This window comes from Rhinolophus sinicus, chromosome 7 (assembly GCF_057876585.1).
Source record: "Rhinolophus sinicus isolate RSI-liver-muscle chromosome 7, RSI-T2T, whole genome shotgun sequence".
NCBI classification, from domain to species: Eukaryota; Metazoa; Chordata; class Mammalia; order Chiroptera; family Rhinolophidae; genus Rhinolophus; species Rhinolophus sinicus.
In genome coordinates this window covers 24,328,019-24,343,561 of record NC_142507.1, presented here as the reverse complement: position 1 = coordinate 24,343,561, position 15,543 = coordinate 24,328,019, and positions in this window count along the sequence as shown.

Genomic DNA, 15,543 nt, shown 5'->3' with positions numbered 1-15,543 from the left:
TAAGCAAAATACTACCAGTCCGAGTTCCTCCCTCTCCTGTGGCTGCAGTATTTCCGGAATGCAACAATTTGGAGCTCCCAGTTCTGGTCTCTGTCCATCACCTGTGCAACCCGTGTCTCTTACTTTCTGCTTCCCTCCTCCCCTGCTCACCCAATTTGCCCACCTTTAGTGATTTCAGTTGTTTGCCTGTTAGGCATGACTGTCTGCTGCACATGGAATCCTTTGTGGAATTATAGTTGTTCAATTTGCTGTAAATTCCAGTAGAGATTTCAAGACGCTCACCTCACTCCACCATTTTTATGATGTAATCCCAGGAAAGGTTTTTTACAACAGGAGATGGTCCAGAAAGACCTGGGGAGATTTTGATGGTGATCAGTGACCCTGAACCTGCACCATAACCACTCTGGAGCAGCTCTCAGGATTTTGCGAGCCTGAGGTGGAGACTGGCTGCAATGCCTTTAGGAAAGTGTACAAGGGCCAGGTATTGGCATGAAATCTGAATCTGCATTAACATCGTAAAAACCACCAGTCTCATTTTGTGACTCACTTATACTCCATCCTGCCCAGCTAGTGCCACATCGCTGAGGGCACCTTCAATACCATTCAACCATCCTGACACATGCTCCTAAGTAGCCACTTTGAGCAGTTGGGCCTATGAGCAACTAACAGGTACCAACAGGACTATTGGGCAGTGAGCCATTTACTAAACTGCCTCAGGACCAATATTGGTGGCAAATAGCCTCAGTTAACAGAGAGGCCACTACCACACATCTGCAGTCCCAGTACAGGCAGCAGCCAACTGCATACAACTTTGAGGAACCTACCAGCTAGCCATCAGTCAGTAATACACAGGGCTGAAACTGCTCTGAGCAGGAGTCCCACCCAACAGACAACAGAAACAATACACACAGAGGCCAGCTTCAGACCAAAACAGAGCACTACATGCTTGTTTCCACATGGTTGGACCTACAAGTGGCACACTCAAAGGAAATTCTCTACAAGAACAAGAGCCTGCAGGTACCAAGCCTCCTCTGAGGTGTCAACCTACACAATGAAGTTCACACATTGTGGGCAGAGCCAATTCTCACAGCTAGTCAGCCTGAGAGTCAATCCAATCCACTGACAAGCCAAAAGCAAGTAAAGCTCAACTTCAACAGAAGAATGCACACAACACAAGAAACCCCTCTGAATCACATGTACAGGAGAATACGGAGACTGGGCAATTTGAATATAAAGGACACATGTTATATAAGATCACCCAGCAAAGGCTGAGAGACATAGGAGATCTATGTAATACATCGAAGCAAACACAGAGTGACAGCTAGAATGAGGAAACAAAGAAACATGTCCCAAATAAAAGATCAGAAGAAACCTCCAGAAATGGAACTAAATGAAACAGAGGCAACCAACCTATCAGAGTCAGAGTTTAGAACACTGATTATTAGAATATTTAAGGAACTTAGTGAGAATCTCAACAAAGAGATAGCAAACATGAAGAAGGATATAGAAATCATAAAAAATAACCAGTCAGAATGAAAGAATACAGTAACTGAAATGAAGAACAAACTCAGAGGAATCACTAGCAGATTAGATGAAGCAGCAGATAAAATCAGCATTTTAGAAGACAAGATAAATTAAATTACTGAATTGAAATAACAAAAAGAAAAAAGAATAAAAAATAATGAAAATAGTTTAAAAGACCTGTGGAACAACATCAAGTGCAACAAAATTCACATCATAGAAATACCAGAAGGAAAACAGAGGAAGCACATGATCAAGAATACATTTGAAGAAATAATGACCAAAAATTTTCCTAACCTGGTGAAGGAAAATAACATAAAAACCCAGGAAGCACAGAAAATCCCAAACAAAATGAATCCAAACAGACCCACACCAAGAAACATCATAGGTAAAATGGCAAAGGTTAAAGACAAAGAGAATCCTAAAAGCAGCAAGAGAAAGACTGTGGGTTACATACAATGGAACAAACAATAAGACCCGGGCTTATATTATATTATGTTAGATAAGACCCAGTCTTATGTTATAGTAAAATAAGACTGGGACTTACATTGATTTTTTTCTTCAAAAGACGCATTAGAGCTGATTGTCCAGCTAGGTCTTATTTTCGGGGAAACGCAGTATCATATTAGGGGACTTCAACACCCTATTGACACCAAAGGACAGATGTTCCAGAGAGGAAATCAACACAGAAACAGTGGCCTTAAATGACACATTAGACCAGTTGGATTTAATCAATATTTTTAGAGCATTTCACCCCAAAGCAGCAGAATATACATTCTTATCAAGTACACATGGAACATTTTCCAAGATAGACCACATGCTAGGCCACAAAACAAGTCTCATTAAATTTAAGAATATTGAAATTATATCAAGCATCATCTCTGACCACAGTGCTATGAAACTAGACATCATTACAAGAAAAAAAAAACAACACTGAAAAACACACAAACACATGGAAACTAAGTCACATGCTCCTAAATAATTAATAGATCAACAACGAGATTAAGGAAGAAATCAAAAGATCCCTTAAGACAAACAAAAATGAAAGCACAATAACCCAAAATCTATAGGACAGAGCAAAAGCAATCTTAAGAGGGAAATTCAGAGCAATGCAGGCCTACCTAAAGAAACAAGAAAAATCTCAAATAAACTGTCTATCTTTACACCTAAGGGAACTGGAAAAAGAACAGCAAAATAAGCCAAAAGGAAGTGCAAGGAAGAAAATCATAAAGATCAGAGAGCTGCCGTTATGGAAGGTAGTGTAGAGGTTCCTAAAAAAATTACGAATAATTACCATATGACCCAGCAATCCCTCTCCTGGGTATCTACCCAAAAAATCTGAAAACATTTATCCATAAAGACACGTGTGCTCCAATGTTCATTGCAGCTTTGTTTACGGTGGCCAAGACATGGAAACAACCAAAATGTCCTTCGAAAGATGAATGGATAAAGAAGTTGTGGTATATATACACAATGGAATACTATTCGGCGGTAAGAAAAGATGATATAGGAACATTTGTGACAACATGGATGGATCTTGAGAGTATAATACTAAGCGAAATAAGTCAGACAGAAAAAGCAGAGAACCATATGATTTCACTGATATGTGGTATAGACACCAAAACAACAAAAGAACAAGACAAACAAATGAGAAACAGAAACTCATAGACACAGACAATAGTTTAGTGGCTACCAGAGGGTAAGGGAGGAGGGGGGTGGGGGATGAGGGTAAAAGGGATCAAATATATGGTGATGGAAGGAGAACTGACTCTTGGTGGTGAACACACAATGGGATTTATAGATGATGTAATACAGAATTGTACACCTAAAATCTGTGTAATTTTACTAACAATTGTCACCCCAATAAATTAAAAAAAAAGAAAAAAATAAGATCAGAGTGGAAATAAATGAAGTTGAGACAAAACAAAAAAAGAAACAAAATATAAAAGATCAATGAAACCAAGAGCTGGTTTTTTGAAAAGATAAACAAAATCGACAAACCTTTAGCAAGACTCACCAAAAAAAGAGAGAGAGGACCCAAATTAATAAAATCAGATATGAAAAGGGAGAAGTGACAAGAGACACCATAGAAATTTAAAAAAAATTTAAGAACACACTACAAGCAACTATATGCCAACAAATTAGACAATCTGGAAGAAATGGATAAATTTCTAGAAATGTATAATCTTCCAAAGCTGAATCAAGAAGTGACAGAAAATCTGAGTAGACCAATTACTACCAATGAAATTGAATCAGTAATCAACAAGTTCCCGACATACAAAAGTCCTGGACCAGATGGCTTCACAGGTGAATTTTGCCAAATATTCAAAAAAGAATTAACACCTATTATCCTCAAACTTTTCCAAAGTATCCAGAAGGAGAGAAGTTTCCCAACACATTTTACAAAACCACTATTACTCTAATCTGAAAAACAAACAAAGACATTACAAAAAAGAAAGAAAGAAAGAAAGAAAGAAAGAAAGAAAGAAAGAAAGAAAGAAAGAAAGAAAGAAAGAAAGAAAGAAAGAAAGAAAGAAAGAAAACTACAGGCTGGTATGCCTAATGAACATAGATGCAAAAATCCTCAACATAATATTAGGAAACTGGATTCAGCAATAGATTAAAAAGATCATATTACATGATCAAGTGGGATTCATTCCTAGTATGCAAGGTTGGTTCAACATCCATAAATCAATTAATATCATTCACCACATTAAATAGAAAACAAAAACCATACGATCATATCAATAGATGCAGAAAAATTATTTGACAAGATCCAACAGCCATTTATGATGAAAACTCTTAGCAAGGTGGGAATAGTGGTATCATATCTCAACATAATAAGGCCATATGTGATAAACCCAGAGCTAATGTCATACTCAACAGGGAAAAACTAAAACCTTTTCTCTTAAGATCAGGTACAAGAAAAAGTTGCCCACTTTCACCACTTTTATTCAACATAGTTCTGGAAGATCTAGGCACAGCAATCAGACAAGAAAATAAAATAAAAGGCATCCAAATTGGAAAGGAGGAAGTAAAATTGTCATTACATGCATATGACATGATACTATATAGAGAGAACCCCAAAGACTCTATCAAAAAACTACTAGAACTGGTAAATGAATTTATTAAAGTAACAGGATAGAAAATTAAAATTCAGAACTCAGTTGCATTTGTATACACCAATAATAAACTATAAGAAGAAGTCAAGAAAACCATCCCATTTACAATTGCTTCAAAAACAATAAAATACTTAGCAATAAGTTTAAACTTAAATTTAAATAAAAAAATAACCAAAGAAGTAAAAGACCTGTACTTAGAAAAATATTAGACATTGAAGAAAGAAATCAAAGAAGATACAAATAAATGGAAACATTTACCATGGTCATGGATAGGAAGAATTAATATAGTTAAAATGTCCATACTATTTTTAATAGGTTTTTTATTTTTTTGTTGTTGAGTTGTATATTTTGGATATTAGCCCGTTATCGGAGGTGTTGATTACAAAAATGTCCCATTCAGTTGGTTGACTCTTTATTTTGTTGATGGTTTCTTTTGCTGTGCAGAAGCTTTATTAGTTTGATACAGTCCCATTCATTTATTTTAGCTTTTACTTCCCTAGCATTGAAGTCAAATTCATAAAATCCTCTTTGAATCCAAGGTTCATAAGTTTAGTACCTATGTTTTCTTCTATGCAGTTTATTGTTTCAGGTCTTATATTTAGGTCTTTGATCCATTTAGAGTTAATTTTGGTACATGGTGACAGATAGTGGCCTACTATTCTTTTGCATGTGGCTTTCAAATTCTTCCAGCACCATTTATTGAAGAAGCTGTCTTTTCTCCATTGTATATTTTCAGCTTATTTGTCGAAACTTATTTGTCCATATTTATGCATGTTTATTTCTGGGTTCTCAATTCTATTCCATTGGTCTGTGTGTCTGTTTTTCTGCCAGTACCATACTGCTTTGCTTATTGTTGCTTTGTAGTACAAGCTGAAGTCAGGGAGTATGATACCTCCAGCATTGTTCTTTTTTCTTAGGATTGCTTTGGCTGTTCGGGGTCATTTGTGGTTCCATATAAATCTGATGATTTTTTTTGGTTCTATTTCTTTAAAGAATGCCACTGGGATTTTGATGGGGATTGCATTAAATCTGTATAATGCTTTGGGTAACATGGCCATTTTAACTATGTTGATTCTTCCAATCCATGAACATGGAATGCCTTTCCATTTCTTTGTGTCTTCAATTTCTTTTAAAAATGTATTATAGTTTTCAGCATATAGGTCTTTCACATCCTTGGTTAAGTTTATCTCTAGGTATTTTATTCTTTTTGTTGCAATAGCAAAAGTATTTTTTTTTTCTTTTAATTTCTTTTTCTGAGATTTCATTGTCAGGATATAGGCATGCAATGGTCTTTTGACCAAGACATGGAAACAACCAAAGTGTCCTTCAATAGATGATTGAATAAAAATGATGTGATATATATACACAATGGAATACTATTCTGCCATAAGAAAAGATGAAATAGTGCCATTTGTAACAACACAGATGACTCTTGAGATTATTATGCTAAGCAAAACAAGTCAGACAGAAAATGTCGATAACCATGTGATGTCACTGAAATATGGTATATAAAACTTAAAACAACAAAAGAACGAGATGACTGGATTAAGAAACTGTGGTACATTTATACAATGGAGTATTACGCAGCCATAAAGAAGAAAGAAATCTTACCATTTGCAACAACATGGATGGACCTAGAGAACATTATGTTAAGTGAAATAAGTCAGAAAGAGAAAGACAAATACCATATGATCTCACTTATATGCGGAATCTAAAGAAAAGAATAAGTGAATGAACTAATCAGAAACAGTTTTGGAAACATGGAGGAAAAAACAGAGGGTTGCTAGAGGGGCGGGGGGGTGGGGATAAGGGGAAGGTGAGAGGTTTTGGGAACGTACAGAGGGATAGTGGATGGGGGGAGGGGGGTTCACACAGTGTGAGGGATATAAATGATAAATGTCTAAGTTTTGCTTTGTCTTGTGCACCTGAAACTAATTAATAAAAAAAAAAAAAAAAAAAAAAAAGAACGAGAAACACAGGGAAAAAAAAATTATAAACACAGACAATAGTCTTTTGGTTACCAGAGGCTAAGGGGGGAGGGTTGGTAGATGAGGGTAAAAGGGATCTAATACATGGTGATAGAAAGACAACTGATTCTGGGTGGTGAACACACAGTGTGATATATAGATGATGTATTACAGAATTGTACAATTGTAACAATTGTCACCCCAATAAACTTTAATTTTTAAAAAATGTCCATACTCCCTAAGGCAATATATAGATTCAGTGCAATTCCTATCAACCTATCAATTACATTTTTTGCAGAATATAGAACATATAATCCTAAAATGTACACGGAACCATAAAAGATCCTGAATATCCATGGCAATCTTGAGAAATAAGAACGAAGTGGGAGGTATCATGCTACCTGACATAAAATCATACTACCAGTCAATAGTAATCAAAACAGCATGGTATTGGCATAAAAACAGATGCATAGATCAACAGAACAGGATCAAGAGCCCCGAAATAAATCTGTTTCTATCTGGTTATTTAATCTATGACAATGGAAGCAATAATTTACATTGGGGTAAAGACAGTGTATTCAATAAATGGTGCTGGGAAAACTGGATTGACACATGCAAAAATATGAAGCTGGACTACCTCTTTATGCCATATATGCGAATAAATTCAAAATGGATTAAAGACTTATATGTGAGATTGGAAGCCTTAAAACTCCTAGAAGAAAGTATAGGAAGTAAATTTGCAGACATTACCCTGCATAATATTTTTACTGATATATCCCGTTGGGCAAGGGAAGTAAGAGAAAAAATAAACACGTGGATTACATCAAACCAAAAAGTTTTTTCAGAGCAAAGGAAACTATCAATAAAGGAAAAAGGCACCCTACTGAACAGGAGAAGATATTTATCAACGATACATCTGATAAGGGGTTTATATCCAAAATTTGTAAAACACTCATTCAACTCAACAGTAAAAAAAAAAAAAAAAAAAAAAAAAAAACAATTATAAAATGGGCAGAGGACATGAAGAGACATTTCTCTAAAGAGAACGCACAGATAGCCAACGGACATGAAAAAATGCTCAACCTCACCAATCATTAGAGAAATGCAAATAAGAACCACAATGAAATACCACCTCACTCTGGTCAGAATGGCTATCATCAATAAATCAACAAACAGGTGTTGGTAAGGATGTGGAGAAAATGGAACTCTCGTGTATTTTGGTGGGATTACAAATTGGCACAACCACTATGGAAATCAGTATGGAAGTATCTCAAAAACTGAAAATGAAACTACCTAATGACCCAGCAATTCCATTCTTAGGTGTCTATCCAGAGAAATTCAAAATGCTAATTCGAAAAAATATATGCACCCCTATGTTTATTTCAGCACTATTCACGATAGCCAAGACATAGGTACAACAGAAATGCCCATCGGTAAATGACTGAATTAAGAAACTGTGGTACATTTATACAATGGAGTATTACTCAGCCATAAAGAAGAAGGAAATCTTACCATTTGCAACAACATGGATGGACCTAGAAAAAATTATGTTAAGTGAAATAAGTCAAACGGGGAAAGACAAATACCATATGATCTCATATGTGGAATCTAAAGAACCGAATAAATGAGAAAATGAAACAGAAATAGTCTCAGCGATATAGAGATAAAACTGATGGTTGCTCGAAGGGAGTGGGGTGGGGATGAAGGAGAAGGTGAGGGAATTAGGAAGCACAAATTTGTAGTCACAATATTGCCATGGGGATATGAAAGACAGTTTGGGGAATATAATCAACAATGTTGTAAAGATTTTGTAGGGTGTATGATGAGCATTTCTCTTATTAGGGAGACCACTTCATGGATGGTGAAAATGCCTGACCACTGTGTTGTGCACCTGAAGCAGAAGCTGAATAACATTGAATGTCAAGTATAATTATATATGGTATATTCACGAGATTTGGAGTTCAGTCAATGGAATTGCAACAGCTATATATGTTGTCTGAGAGGTAATAGATTGGGGGAGGAGCGTTATCACTTTGTGAGGGGTGTAAATATCTAACTATTACATTGTTTTCTACACCTGAAACTAAAAAAAAAAAAAAAAAAAAAAAAAAAAAAGAATGTATATACCAAAAAAATAAAAAGTGATAGTCTTCATTTCTATAAAGGGCAGAAGAATATGTAAATTAAGTCCCACAGTGAATAGATAATGAAAATGTTATTTTGATCCTAGCTCTTTCAGATTTTGTCATGAGTATCTCTTCTCAGCAAAAAAAAGTAACATTTCTGAGTAAATTCACTTTTCACAAAGACCTCATTAAGGGTGCTGACAATTAGATACAAAGATAAGCTTTGTTGCAATGTTCTGTACCTTGTCTAATAATATTAGCGTTCTAAGGACACCAACAGTTTTAAGCTAAATTCCAAAGGATGTTGCCAAGGCAATTTCCCATTAAAATACCTATGAAAATAGCTGATAGCTCCCAGGAAAAAGAGGGTAATTTTGAAATATGAATTTTCTTATTGATTTACCAAAATCTTATTGCTAGAAAAATGCATTCAGGGACTTTTAAATAAAACCACTCATAAGTCTAATCTTTGTTTTGATGTTTGAAGCGGGTGATGCTGAGAAGAAAATGGGTGTGAGATAAGGAGATCCAGCTGCAGTTGTACAGATTGTAAGTACAAGCTTTCCACCATAATATGTTATACTCTTGTTCTAGAGATAATACAATGTACTTATTACATTTTGCTCCAAAAGTTAAGCATTGCCTTAAACTGATATGGAAATAATTATTCGTTTTACTGGCATATGGAATATGTTACTTATGTGGCAAAAGGAATTTTGCAGATGAGTTAAGACCTTATCCTGGATTATACAGTTGCATGTGAGACCAGTATGATTGATGATAAGGGTCCTAATAAAAGAAAGAAGGAGGTAGGAGAACCAGTCATAGAGGGAGATGACAAAAGCAAAGATCAAAGAGGGGGGAGGGAAGATGTTTTGCTGTCAATTTAGAGATGGAGGAAGGGGCCACGGACCAAAGAATGCAAGAAAACTCTAGAGGCTGTAAAAGGTTAAAAAAAAAAATTCTTCTCTAGAGCCTCCAGAAGGACCTCCCCGTTTTGACCCATTTTGGGCTTCTGAACTCCAGAACTATAAGAGAATAAATTTGTATTGATTTAAGACACCAAGTTTGTGATAGTTCATTATAGCAGTAATAGCAAACAGATATATTTCACTATAGCTTTATAATAAATGTTAATATGTCTTGGCATTAATCCCCTCATAGCTATTCTATTTCAGAAATGGAACTTCCCACCTCTTATTGCATGTTTTATTTATTTATTTTTTCAAATAAACTTTAAAAATAACTTACTGAGTTCCATTTTCATACTATCATATTAAATGTATTGATTGGCTTAAAAATTGACATTTTGTTTTACAATATCAAATATCAAAGTCCTAGCCAACTTTTGGATGAATTTGTCAGTGAAGAGCAGGTCATTTCATAGAAGTTATAAGAGCAAAACTCAGTTATCAACATAGTCATTAAATGGAAACTAACACCCTAAAAAGGCATAAACAAGGTTTCTAAGACAGGGAAAGAAAAAATAAAAAGAATTCTGGAACAGGAAAAAACTTTCTGGAACCAGAAACAAGGTTTTTAGAAGAAGGAATTCTATTTCAAGACTGTCAAATAGAAAATTTCTGCCTCAGTTTCCAGCTTGCTGGCCTGCACTATCAATTTTAGACTTGCTAGCCCCCAAAATCGCATGAGTTGATTCCTTAGCATACCTCCCTACCCTCTCTCGTGTATGTACATAAGATATGAAATATACATATTTATCCAGATAAAAGAAACAATAGGATAGACCTGTTCTCCTGTTGTTTCTATTTCTCTGGGGAATAATGACTAATACAACAAGTATTAATGCAAACTCAAATGAAAAACAAAATTTATGTGTTCAGTAAATTAGAACTGTATATATGCATTGATATGTCTGCGAAGAAACGAATACATATTAGGAGAGTTCAATGGTCAATTTTCAGGTTATTTTTTTCAATGTAATCTTCAGAAATTTTTCTCATCAAATCACAGACTATGTGGTGACAGAATTACATAATCACTTCTGGTTTTATAAGGTAGTTTTCATTTTCTTAGGTTATATTTTGTTAGACATTGGAGACCTTGCAATTGTTATATACTTTTATTTTTTTGAATTCTGATAATATAAATTAGACATATAATTCTGGTTCAATACACTGCAAATGGTGAGTTCAGTTTTCAGCTGAGGTCCAAAGTCTTCCCGGCATTCTACCTGTAATCACCAAAGACTTGTGGGAATATCCTGCACTAGAGTTTGGTGATTCCATCTATTTGCATGTTGGTAAATTAACAGGGAAATGGATAGATACATTTGTTGCCATTAATCTGAGGCAGGCTTTTGAAAAAACTACATAATATTCTATTCAGCAGAGTAAATATCACTACTATTAACAGATTATATTGAGGTATCTGACCCACGTTTCATTTGGAACAAATAAAATAACAACTTTTCACATATGCAATGAGATTTGGCTATGTCTAAATAACTTGTGTAGATTGGAAACGTTAAGGTGATTATCCCATGGAGCAAATACTTTATTGGCAGCAGTTATGATTTATATGCTACGTAGATATCCTGTTGGTACTGTTTGTCTGGAGAAATGTGTATATCATATGTATGCATGACAGAGAGATTTATTTAAGGAATTAACACATGTGATTTTGGGGGCTGGTAAGTCCAACATTGATAGAGCAGGAAGACAAGCTGGAAACTCAGGTAGAATTTTTCTATTTGACAGTCTTGAAGCAGAATTTCTTCTTCCAAAAACCTCAGTTTTTGCTCTTAAGGCCTTCAAATGATTAGATGGGGCTCACTTACATCACAGAGGGCAATCTCCCTTTCCTCAAAGTCAACTGATTGTAGATGTTAGTCACAAATACAAAATACCCTGTTTGCAACACTTAGACTATTGTTTGACCAAACAATTTGTCTTCATAGACTAAGCTGACACATAAAATGAAGCATCACAGCATTGTTACACAAATTAAATGATCTTAAACACCATTGTTTTAGCATAATATAGTTGAAGGAGTTCAACAACATGCAGTTATGAAAGTAGCTGAAAGTGCAATCAAAGCAAGATTAACTTTTGAGTCTGATTCTCCCTGAAAATCATTTATGTGAGTAAAATGTACTGAACAATGATGCAATTAATCATGTTTCTATTATATAATATGACCAATTTTGTGGAAATCGGTTGTCAATACGTTACCAAACTTATCTAATCAAAAAGTGAGCTTGATTATAACTCAGTCCTGAGAGAAATGGAGGTCTAGCAATATCTAATATGACTGAAGATAGAAACACTTTACAGTTTACTCATCTGTGAGTAAAATTATATAAATGTGTGGTCTAATGTCAATCAATTAGCAAATGTCAATCAACACCAACAAACTAGTACAATACAGGTAAATGTGATGGCAATCTTTGTGGGCAATGAAAGCTGAAAGAATAACAGGCTTATGATTCCCACAACATCAACAACGCAGTGAACGTTTGTAATTGAAAGAATAACAGGAAGTCTTGTTAAGTTCTCATTTTACAGGCCAGGAAACTGAGGTTCCTTAAATCATACCGCACATCTTCTGACTGAAAGTCCAATGCTCTTTCTAATACACCTCAATGTCCTTTACTAGTTTTTGGTCATCTGATCAAACACCCTTTGTGTGTGTTAAGATTTCTTTGATCAAGACAGTGGAATTAGCCATTAATAATTTGACAGAACAGGTTAAATCTTCCGTTGTACACCTGAAATTAATAATAACATAGGCACTAGCCGTCTCCATTTTGTCCATTGCAGTTCTCTATTATCTAACACACAATGAAGCTCAAACCTCTTGGCTTGAATTTCAAACACCATGCATATCTATAAATACATTAATGACGGGTAACAGTACTTAACTTATTAAAATGGTCTTTAAGGAACTGGGACCTTTCTCCTTCCTCTCTTCTCATGACTATACTTCCAGGTTTATGAAGATTACTACCATATTTTGGGTCATTCTTAATGAAAAATATTATTCTTAGGCTCTCTTTCTCCTCAAAGTGTCAAATAAATAAAAGTAAATGTTTATTCAGTATCCAAAGGGGGAAAATCTTTACATGATTTTTGGATTTTTCAGTGTTATATTACTCTTTTTTTCTTTAATTAAATTTATTGGGGTTGACATTCATTAATAAAATTATATTAAAAAGGTGTGATCAAAAACTACAGTGCTGCCGAGTGTCATGCAATGTAAAGTCATGGATCTTCATATGGGAATCAGTGCTTCAAAATTTAGTAACAGTGTGTGACAAGTTTCAACTTGTTCGGTGCAGTCAGTCAGATGTGAGCTATGGTTGTTTTAAAGTGTGCCATAAATCATCTTCCATCATGACAATGCCCCATGTCACACATCGCTTCTGGTATGGCAATTTCTGTCAAATAAAAACATTATGGTGTGTCCTCATCCACCTTAGTCACTGGATCTGGCACCATGTGACTTCTGATTTCCCCAAAGTCAAAATGACCATGAAAGCTAAATGTTTTGAATTGATTCAGGACTTTGAGGCTGCCGTGACAGCACAGCTAAAGACACTTATGAAAGAGGACTTTCAAAACTGCATCAAGAAGTGCCAGGAACGAAGGGATAAGTGTGCTTGAAGCCAGGGAGAGTGTTTTGAAAGGGATTAATGGCAATGTGTCTTTTAAAACTGTAATACTAATTTTTTCAGATTTAAACATCAACTGTATCTTTTGATCACACCTCATGGGTTTCAAGTGTACAATTCTATAATATATCATCTATAAATCGCATTGTGTGTTCATCACCCAAAGTCAAATCTCCCATCCTCATACATTTGATCCGTTTATCATCCTCTATCTTCCCCCTCCTCCCTTACCTTCTGGTAACCACTAAACTGTTGTCTGCGTCTACCAGTTTTTGTTGGTTGGTTTGTCTTCTTCACATGTTGTTTTCAGTTTTATATCCACATATAAGTGAAATCATATGGTTCTTGACTTTTTCTGTCTGACTTATTTTGCTTAGCATGATAATCTCAAGATCCATCCATGCATTTCATTTTTTCTTATGGCTCAGTAATATTCCAATATATATATATATATATATATATATATATATATATATATATATATATATATCTCACATCTTTTCTATCCAATTATCTATCGAAGGACACTTAAGTTATTTTCATGTCTTGGTCACCATGAATAATGCCGGAAAGTGCCTCAACAGAAAGGCCACATACAACAAACCCTCAACTAGTATCATACATTACTTTTCAAATTTTAAAAATTTTTAAGGGATATTTTCACAACATATATATTGTTTATATTTGTACCTTTAAGTTTATAGTGTCCACATAGGAAGCAATCTTGACACTTGTGAGACATTTTCACTTCCTGTCTTATTTTAGGCATTTTTTGTCTTCCTCCAAAGAAAATTTAAACAATACTGAAAAGTAGTGAAAAAAACACATTGTGTTACTCTTGAAAGTGAAACATTAACAATTATCACTATTAATGTTGAACTGTGAAAAGACCTAGGTTCTCAGGGCTGGAAGAATGTTCATGGCGTGTGCGTGGAGGGCATGGAGGCAGAGACTGCCACCTAGTGCTGGAGAATATGGCTCAGGATATGCCAGGCAGTTTGTGAAGGGCCTTGTACCACACTACGGACTTGGGGGTATCAGGTTTTGAGCAGTGTAGAACCCTCAGAGCATTCTAGATATTCTAAAATGTAAATTTTTTTCTCTTCCTGAGTTTCTTTCTGAAAGTATAGAACTTTGTGCTTGTCCATGATTCATAATACAGATCATAGAATTGATTCCCATACTGATTTACCTTGAGAATTATGCCTATAAAAAGGAAAATATCACTTTCAAACAAAGAGCACAAAGGAGTGGTTAGGAAGAAACACATTTTCTAGCTCCAGAAATAAATATAGGTATCAACTCAAGAAAATGTGTTTTAAGTAAACAGTGCCAGCCACACACATAAATTGGGGAATGATTAATTCATTCCTATCAAAAAATCATTTTCTGCATCAAATAATTCAGTAAAGTAGTAATAGAGACAGCATTGTCTGGAGCCTAACTTCTTTGGCTTGATATCTACATGTAATAATTTAATTTATCTGACAAATACCACCCTTAGACCTATGCTGGAGCCATGTTGCTAAGCTTTCAAGATTGTTTTTCAGTAGTGCTGATGGGCCCTACCTTGTTTCCAACTGATGTGATCAAATCATGCCTCCTGGGTCAGTCACTGAAAAAGATCACACTCTAAAAATGTGGTAATTATGGCCTAAAGAGTTCAAGAGAAGACATCTTTGGAAGCTGTATTGTTCTACAGTTGTGCTACAAAGTTCCAAATGGTCAATTTAACACGAGTAGCAATGATGATCAATTTTTTGCGTCTAAGTTGACAGAGCTAAGGGATAACGAGCTAGCTGGTAAAACTCATTTCTAGGTGTGTCTGTGAGGGTATCTCTGGAAGAGATTGCCATTTAAATAGGTAGACAGAGTAAAGAAAATCACCGTCACAAGTGAGGGTAGGCACCATCTAATCTGCTGAGGGCTTGAATAGAACAAAAAGGTAGAGGAGGGGCAAATTTGTTCTTACTGCTTGAGCTGAGATGTCCATTTTCTCCTGCCCTTAGACACTCCTGGTTCTCAGGCCTTTGGACTCAGACCTGGACTTATGCCATTACCTCCACCTCCCATTCCCCACCTCCTGATTCTTGCACATTTGGACATGGACTTACACTGTCGGCTTCCCTGGTTCTCCAGCTTTCAGATGGCATATTGTGGGACTTCTCAGCCTC